Source organism: Antechinus flavipes, chromosome X (assembly GCF_016432865.1).
Source record: "Antechinus flavipes isolate AdamAnt ecotype Samford, QLD, Australia chromosome X, AdamAnt_v2, whole genome shotgun sequence".
Lineage (NCBI taxonomy): Eukaryota > Metazoa > Chordata > Mammalia > Dasyuromorphia > Dasyuridae > Antechinus > Antechinus flavipes.
The window spans coordinates 70,796,720-70,806,397 of NC_067404.1; the positions used below are offsets into that span (position 1 = coordinate 70,796,720).

General features: G+C 33.7%; 1 pseudogene; it reads right to left on the reverse strand.

The window, feature by feature from the left end:
* Positions 1-336: 336 nt before the first annotated feature.
* Positions 337-758, reverse strand: LOC127542618 (40S ribosomal protein S24-like; annotated as a pseudogene).
* Between the last annotated feature and the right edge of the window lie 8,920 nt (positions 759-9,678).

Genomic DNA, 9,678 nt, shown 5'->3' on the forward strand with positions numbered 1-9,678 from the left:
CTTACAATATGTTATTTATAAGAAACACATATGAAGCATGGAGATACACACAGTAAAAGTAAAAGGCTAAAGCAGAATCTTTTATGCTTCCACGGAAGTAAAAAGCAGGGTTAGCAATCCTGATCTTAGAAAGTGCAAAAGCAAAAATAGTTCTAATTCAATGGATAAGGAAGTAAACTACATTTTACTAAAAGGTACCATGGACAATGTAGTAATATCAATATTAAACACATATGCACCAAGTGGTATAGCATCCAACTTCTTAAGTTTTTACATAATTCATTTATGCTGATGAAAATCATTATCATCATGGATAAAAATCATCCAGAGTGCCTTTTATTCTTTATTTTTGCCACCACTGACATTTGCCTTTATAGTACCCCTGACTTTCTTCATTCTGTTCTTGTGTTCCTTTCGCTGCTTTCTTGATGTCTTTTTCTTCTCATACAGACCATGCCTTGCAAGTCTGTGCTTTGGTTCATTTTTCTTAGCATAGTCAAGGGAATCATAAATCATGCCAAAGCCTGTTGTTTTGCCACCACCAAAACGGGTTCTGAATCCAAAGACAAAAATGATGTCTCATGTATCTTGGTCAATTTTTCTCTAATTTGAGTCTCAAGCACCATGGCCTTTTCAGGATGGAGGACATCCATAACCACCTGTTTATGCTGAAGAAGTCTCTTTGTCATGAACTTTCTGGTACTGATGGTTAAAGTGTCCTTCACTCTTGGAGAGCAGTTCCGGGCTAGTTTCAGCATCAGAGCTGACAAGAGGTTTCCAGGAGAAGGGCTGAAAGGAGTTGAGCCAAGTGGAAGAATGGAACAGATGCAAGACAGATGGTATCTAGCATCCAAATTCTTAAAGGAGAAGTTAAGTGAGTTACAGGAAGAAACAGACAGCAACACTATACCAATCCCCGCCCCCTCCTCTCAAAACCAGATAAACCTAATCACCAAATAAACAAGAAAGAAGTGAAGAAGGTGAACAGAATTTTTTTTTCTCTTTTCTTATTTATGTACTATTTTTCCCAGTTACATTTAAAATAATATTTTTATATTTGTTTTTTTAAACTTTTGAGTTCTAGATTCTCTCACTTATCCCTATCCCCAGACCCCTTAAGAAACCACAGGTGAAATTATATAAAATATTTCCATAGAAGTCATGATTTATAAGAAAACATAGATCTCTCATCCTAATTGATAAAAACCCTCAAGGAAAATTAAATTAAAAAGAGAGAGTATGATTCAATCTGTATTAAGACAAAATCAGTTTCTTCTCTGGGTATGGATAAAAATTGTCATAAGTCCGTCAGCATTGTATTGCTGAGAAGAGTAGTCATTTACAACTGGTCATCTTAGAACACTGCTATTAATTTGTAGAGTATACTTTGCTTGAGTTCATGCATGGAGGACATTCCAGGTTTTTTTCTCAGAGTATCCTTCTCATCACTTCTCACAGAACATCAATATTCCATGACAATCACATACCATAATTTACTTAGTCCTTCCCCAGTTGATGGACATACCCTTAATTTCCAATTCTTTACCCTTGAGAGAAGCTACAAATATTGTTTACATATATCTCTTTTTTTCCTTTGAAAAGATCTCTTTTGGTATTAATGCTTAGTAGCGGTATTGTTAGGTCAAAGGATATGCCTGAATTTATAGACCTTTTACATCTTTTGATCACTTAACAAGTGGAGCATGGCGCTTGTATTTTTATAAATTTGACGCAAGCTTCCTATATGTTTGAGAAATAATGCCTTATCAAAGAAACTTGCTTCAAAATTCTTTTTCTTTTTACAATTACTATTGCTAACTGCATTTTCCTCCATTTATTCTATCTTTCTTGGTTCACCCTGCCTGTTCTCAGAAGTTTTTATCACCTTTCTCCTCTCTTCCCATATCCCATTCCCCTCCTATTTTCCAGCAGTGTAGGATAGATTTTTATGCCCATATTGAGTATGTATGTTATCTCTTCTTTGAGCCAATTCTGATGAGAGTAAGCTTCATTCATTCGCCTTCTCTTCCCCCTTCTTCTCTTCTGCTGTAAAAGCTTTTTCTTCCCTCTTTTTATGGCAGATAATCTACACTATTCTACTCCTCCCTTTCCATTTGTCCCATTACATTGCTCTCTTCTCCCTTAATTTCATCATTTTGAAAGATATTATCCCTTCATATTCAACTTACACCTATACCCTTTGTCTATATATACTCTTTCAAACAGCCATAATAATGAGAAAGTTCTAATAAGTTATAAGTACCCTCCCTTGTAGGAATGTAAACATACAAGCCTAATTAATTCCCTTATGATATCACTTTCCTGATTATCTCCTTATGCTTCTCCTGAGTCTTATATTTGAAAATCAAAATTTCCATTCAGCTCTGGTCTTTTCATCATGAATGTTTGAAAATCCTCTATTTGATTGAATGTTTACCTTTTCCTCTGAAGGATTATACTCAATTTTGCTGGGGAGGTGATTCTTGGCTCTAATCCTAGCTTCAATGCTCTCCGGAATATCATATCCCAAGTCCTCTGGTCCTTTAATATAGAAGCTGCTAAACATTTTGTTATTCTGACTGGGCTCCACTATGCTTGAATTGTTTCTTTCTGGATGTTTGCAATATTTTTTCTTTGACCTTGGAGTCACAGAATTTGGCTATGATATTACTGGGAGTTTTCTTTTTGGGATCTCTTTCAGGAGATGATCAATAAATTCTTTTGATTTCTATTTTACCCTCATGTTCTAGAATATCAGGACAGTTTTTCTTGACAATTTCTTGAAAGATGGTGTCCAAGCTGTTTTGTTAATCATGACTTAGTGATACACCAAAGCAAAATCAAAAAATAAAGAATAGAAAAAAAAGTCATATCTCATTGGGAAAACAACTGACCTGGAAAATAGATCCAGGATAGATAATTTAAAAATTGCTGGTCTACCTGAAAGTCATGATTAACAAAACATCCTGGTTAAAAATGTTTGTGGTAGCTCTTTTAGGTTGTGGCAAAGAATTAGAAATTGAGTGGGATGCTCAATTAATTGGGGAATGGCTGAACACATTGTGGTATATGAATGTAATGGAATACTATTGTTCTATTAGAGTATTATGAGTAGGCAGATTTCAGAAAAACCTAAAAAGATTTATATGAATTTATACTGAGTGAAGTGAGTAGAACCAAGAGTATATTGTATACAGTAATAGAAACATTGTTTGATGATCAACTTTGACAGACTTTGCTTTTTTCAGCAATACAATTCTAAAAGACTCATAATTAAAAATGCTTTCTGTGTCCAGAGAAAGAATTATGGAATATGAATGTGGATTGAACCATACCAATTTCAATGTTTTTTTTTTCTTTCTAATGGTTTTTCCATTTTATTCTGATTCTTCTTTTACAATATAACTAATGTGATATGTTTAATATGATTGCTTTCTGTCTTGGAGAAGGTAAGGGGAGAAAGGAAAGGAGAAAAATGTAAATCAAAATCTTCTAAATGCTTAACACTAAAAATATAATGCATATAATAGCTAATAAAAACTAAAAATATATAATAAAATAGGTCTAAACAAAAAAAAGAATTTATGCTCTTGGACACCCTTAATAGAATTAATATCCTTGATATCCAGTGCAGAATTGTCTCCCTTATACTTCTTACGAAGAATAAGAGGATTTGGCAAACTTTAGACTTTGGAGTCTCAACACTATCTCTTCCCTTTATTCCCTTTATTTTTTTTAAGTAAAGAGAGTTAGTATACACAACCATTCCATAAGAAATTAAAGACATTTTAATATGCTTGTTATTGGTTGCTTATTCCTGGAATTTAAATGATTCCAAAGAGGCATTTTTAAAAAATGAAGAATGAGTAAGATGATGAGTTAAAGGAACTGGAGATGTTTTGTCTGATAAAGCGAAATTTCTTGAAGACAAGCACCGTGCTTTAACTTCACAACCTCAGCATCTCACCTTGATGTCCTATATATGACAGGGATTTTGTAAATGTGCTGTACTGATTTGAAAACAGAATATGGAAGGAATGGGTTTCAAATATTTGAAAGATAGTGGAGGTGACAGAATTCCAACAGTTATTTAAAATCCTAAAAGAAGATGCTCTTAAAATGTTGCATTCAATATGCCAGCACATTTGGAAAACTCAAGCCACTGCACAGGAAAAAAAAACAGTTTGTATCCCAAACCTAAAGAATCACAATGCCAAAGAATTTTCAAATTATGGAACAATTGTGCTCATTTTCCATGCCAGCAAGGTTATGCTTAAAACTCTGTACTTCAGAGTCTTCTTCTTATATACTTCTTATATACTATTACTTCAGCAGTATATGGACCAGAAGTTCAGACAGGTTGTTGAAGAGACAAAGGAATTAGAGTCCATACTGTCAATATTTATTGGGTTATAGAGAAAGCAAGGGAGTTCCAGGGAAAAAAAAGAAAGAAAAAACTCGTTCTGCTTTATTAGCTATATATTAAAAGGTTTGACTGTGTGGATCAAAACAAAATATAGCAAGCTCTCAAAGAGATAGGAGTACCATATCATCTTACTTGTCTCTGAGGAATCTATATGTAGCTCAAGAAGCAACAATTAGAACTGAATATGGTTTAAGATTGGGAAAGGAGTACAACAAGGCTGTATATTGTGATCTTATTGATTGAACTTATATGCAGAGTATATCATGTAAATGCTAGACTGGATAAAACAAAAGCCAGAGTTAAGGTTGTCAGGAGAAATATCAACAATCTCTGATATGCAGACAATACCACTCTGAGGGGAAAGAATGCAAACTTAAAAAGCCTCAAGATAAGGATGAAAGAAGAGAGTTCAAAAGCTGGCTTGAAGCTTAACAAAACAAAACCCAAAGAACTAAGATCTTGGCAACTGGTCCCATCACTTCCTGGAAAACAGAAGGAGAAAAAATGGAAGCAATTTCAGATTTTATATTCTTGAGCTCAAAGATTACTTACTGTAGACAGTGATTGTAACTATGAAATTAAAAGACACTTGCTCCTTAGAAGGAAAACTATGGAACATCTGGACTATGTATGGAAAAGTAGAGACATCACTTTGTCCACAAAGGCTTATATAGTCAAAGCTATTGGTTTTTTAATAGTAGTGATGGCTGTGAGAAATAGATTGTAAAGAAAACAGAGTGCTACAGAATCGACACTTTCAAATTGTACTGGAGAAGACCTCTGAGAGTCCCTTGGACAGCAAGGAGATCAAATCACTCAATACTTAAAGAAATTAATTCAAACGATTGACTGGAAAGTCAAATACTATAAATTTAAAGTTCAAATACTTTGGCCACAAAATGAGAAGGTAGAACTCAACTTGAAAAGATCCTAATCTTGGGAAATATTGAAAGCAAAACAAGAAGGGGATGGCAGAAGTTAAGATGCATGGAAGCAATGAACGTGAGTTTGAACAGATTTCAGAAAATAGTGGAGGTGTGGAATGCTGTAGTCCATGTGGTTATGAAGAGTTGAAAACCAATGAACAACTGAACAACAACACAAAGAGATAACAGTCTTGTTCCGCTTGGTTTCAGAAAGCAGAGTTTAAAAGTTATAGAAGATGTTGACATATAGAATCCAACAGAAAACTATATGAAAGTAGACCAGGCTGCCTTGGGAGGTACTGAGTTCTCCCACATTATAAGACTTCAATTAAAGACTGGAGGACAAGCTATGGGAATATTTTAGAGGTATTGGTCGACTGAAATGTTTCATCAAATCCCTTCCAAGACTGAGAGTTTGTTGTAGCGTGATTTTGAGAAGAGAAGATTTTTGTTCAGTCAGCAAGACGACATAAACTTTTGGTAATGATCACATATGCTAATGTATTATTAACCTAGAACTGACTTTTATTTTGCATAATCACAAAACTTCCATGCTTTAACAGGACATTAATTATAAGCAAACTCTATTGAATGTATTGAATAGTTTCTTGGTGAGCCAAAATCTCTCTTTGCAGCTATAACAACCTGATATTGCTGTTTTGTTCTTTTACTGCCTGGATTTTTGCAAGCATTTCATCACCAATTTGCAGAAATTGGAGCTAATGAATAGCAGTGTCTTCTCTACAAAGAAAAAGAGATAACAGAATGTACCCATATACAAAGTATACTTGATTTGGCTTTGCATCATGGGAGCTGACAGAAAAGCTATTAAAGTGATGCTGGGAAGAAGGTTCAATGACTGTGCTTGGCCCTGTGCTGTTGAAAACACAGTGAAAGAAGTAAAAAAGTAAGTGGTTAGAGAAATAAAACAATAAGAGAATGTGGTGTCTCTGAAGCCAAGAGTTGGAGTAATACATTAGGATGTGATATTCAGTAGTGACAATAGCTAAAAAGAGGCAAAGGAGGATGAGGACTGAAGAAAAACCATTTGATTTGGTGATAGGAAGTTTTAGAATGATACAGGAGAAAACCTTATCTCAAGAGAGAAGCACTGGAGATAAGTAACTGATAAAGGAAGGGAAAGGGAGAAGTAAAATTTTATCATGGATATGTATTATCAAAGAAGGAACATGGTCAGCCACACACCGATCTTCTATAGGCTATAGGGTGAAAAGTTTAAACATGAAGCACATATGAGAAAGAAAGAATGGGTCTTGATCTCTGCTAGTAGAAGTACACACACCCAAGAGACTGCTGATCTGAAAAGCTCCAAAATAATTTAACACTTTCTATCCCATTAAGATAACATTTTAAAAATGAATTCATTTCTATTAATGAAAAGGTTAAGAAGGAAAACATCAAACATTCAGTGTCTTTCAGGATCGGTTTTATTTTATTGATCTCTTCCACTAAAAGGGAGGAAATACATCCAAACTGATGTGTTTCTGGAAAAGTGGCATTGATGGAAAGGCACTTTTCAAATAAAATTCTTTATTGTAACACATTCTTCTCTAAAGGAAATTAATATTCAGAGTGTCTAAGTGCTTTCTGGATGATTTTTAAAGAAATGTTTCATAGCATTTGTCAGTCCAAGAAATGATATGTAATTTGGTTTTAATGGCAGGTAATAAACTAGATCATGAGGAAAATCAGGTCAGGAATATTACTGTGGCATTATTGAAACCTTCTTCATTGGAGGAAACCAGGTTTACTTTAAGCTTCTAAAAGGCCCTTTTGACAATTTAATAGACAGAGTATTTAAGCACTTTCAAGAAAAGCACATTGAAATGACAATTAAATTATATTAACTGGTCCTCTCCTACCTTTCCAGTATTTTTTATACCTTATTCCTCCTCATATATTGACAATAGCCCACCTGTGGTTTCTTTCACAAAATACTCATCTCTGTCCAGCATTTTTGCTGGTTGTCACATGTGTCTGGAATTCTCTCTTTCCTCATCTTCATCTCTTAGATTCCTTGGCATCTCTTAAGTGTCAAGGAGAATCCCACCTTTCCAATCCCCTTTATGCTAGTGATTTTCCTCTATGGGTTATCTTTAGTTATCCTGTTTAAAGAAGTACTTAATTTTTCCCATGCATTCTACCCTATTAGATTTGAGTTACTTGAGAACAAGATATTTTTAATTTCTCTCCTCCAGTATTTGGCACATAGTAAGAGCACAATAAATACTTGCTGACTTGGATTGCCTATATTTAAAATGAAAGTATGATCCTTTGTCTCTATCTTTACTCCTTTTGCAATGTGGCTTCTAATTTTGCTCTTAATTTCTCCTTTATACAGGCTGACAAATGATTACTCTTGTGTTTCGGCTTGGCCTTATAATGCCACTACTCCTTTCTTGGAGATCTGAGGTATCACAGAAGTATAGCAGTATGTCCTAGTAAATCATTATTGTCAAAACTGATATATACATACATATATACATACATATATATATATATATATAATATACATGTATTTATCTGTGTATACATAATATATATACAAACATATACACTCTCACACATGAGTTTTAATAATTTGAATAGGATTTGGTTAGGGGTAGAGTTGACAGGACTATGAGTCATATAACAGATTATGCCTAGAAAATATTTTTCTTCTACAACCTATAGATAGCCTTTACACACCTAAATTTTGATGAAATCTGAAAACTATATTCCAGAACTTGCCATCAAAATGCTTTCTCTAATCTCCCAAGCAGATCATTTTTTCTCATTCAACAAATATTCCTAGAGCCATCTGTCTAACCTCTACTTTGGCACTTTATTCCTGACCTTGTGTTACACTTCTTTGTTTACATATTGTATTCCTTTATCAGATTTTAATTTTCTTTCTTTCTTTTTTTTGCTGAGATAATTGAGGTTAAGTGACTTGCTTAGGGTCACACAGACAGGAAGTGTTAAGTGTCTGAGGTCAGATTTGAACTCAGGTCCTCCTGATTTCAGGGCTGGTACTCCATCTACTACACTGAATTAAATTTTCTTTCTCTTCTAGACAACGTATAACTTATTTTTGTCTTCATTTCTACTCCAGTGCTTAATAGAGAACCTTACAGATTGTAGGCACTGAAATGTTTAATGAACTGAATAAAGCTAGATGCATTTTATAGCTGTTTATGACTTCTTGTTTTTTGATCCGACCCATGACTTCATCTCTGTGGAGATACTGTAAGGGCAGAAACTCCTTCCACCAACGAAGATCAAAGACTCTTTTGTGTATTATAGCACTAGAGATACATGCAGACAGTTTTCAAGGAAATAAATCTAAGTGATCAATAATCATATGAAAAAGAATACTCTAAATCACTAATAATTAGAGAAATCCACATTAACACAATCCTGAAGTTTCACCTCATACTTATCAAGACTTGCAAAGCTAACAAAAAATATAAAAGGCAAATGTTGGAGGTTTTGAGGAAAACAAGAATACTAATGTACTAGTTTTGTTTTGTTTTGTTTTGACTGCTGAAGTCTTCTTTTTTTTCTTTTTTAAAAAATAATTTATTTTCCCAGTTAGATTTAAAACAATTTTTATATTTGTTTTTAAAACTTTGAATTCCAGATTCTCTCCCTCTCTTCCCACTCCCTCATTGAGAATGCACATCTGTAAATATGCATAACATTTCCAGATGTTATACAAATGTTGTACAAAGATACCATCCAAAAAACTCTAAAGAAAAAGTTTTTAAAAAAACATGTTTCAATCTGTATTCAGTTCTTTCTCTGGCTATGGATAGGATATTTCCTTATTAAGTCCTTTAGAAAAGTCATGGATCACGGTATTGCTAAGAATAGAAAAGTCATTTATAGCTAATTATCCCACAATATTGTTATTACTTTGCACACAGTACATCTGACTTTGAATGATCTCATGGAGGCCTTTTTTTCTTTTGAGATTATCCTGCTCCTCATTTCCCATAGAACAATAAATACTAATACACTGTAAGTGGAACTAGGTATTGGTGTAGCCATGCTAGAAAGTAATTTGAAGTAATGTCTACAAAATTTCTAAATTGTATGCAGCCTTTGAACCAACAAATCAGTAACAGACCTATGGCCTAAGCAGATGTTAGAAAAAATATAACAACTTTTATGTCCAAAAATATTTACAGCAGTAATTTTAGTGGTGAAATATATTTATAAACTAAGGAGGTGCTCCTCTATTGGAGCAATATGAATCATTCATATTTTGGACCTGTTAATATTGATTGTTGATGAACAAATTATGGTATATAAATACTGGAA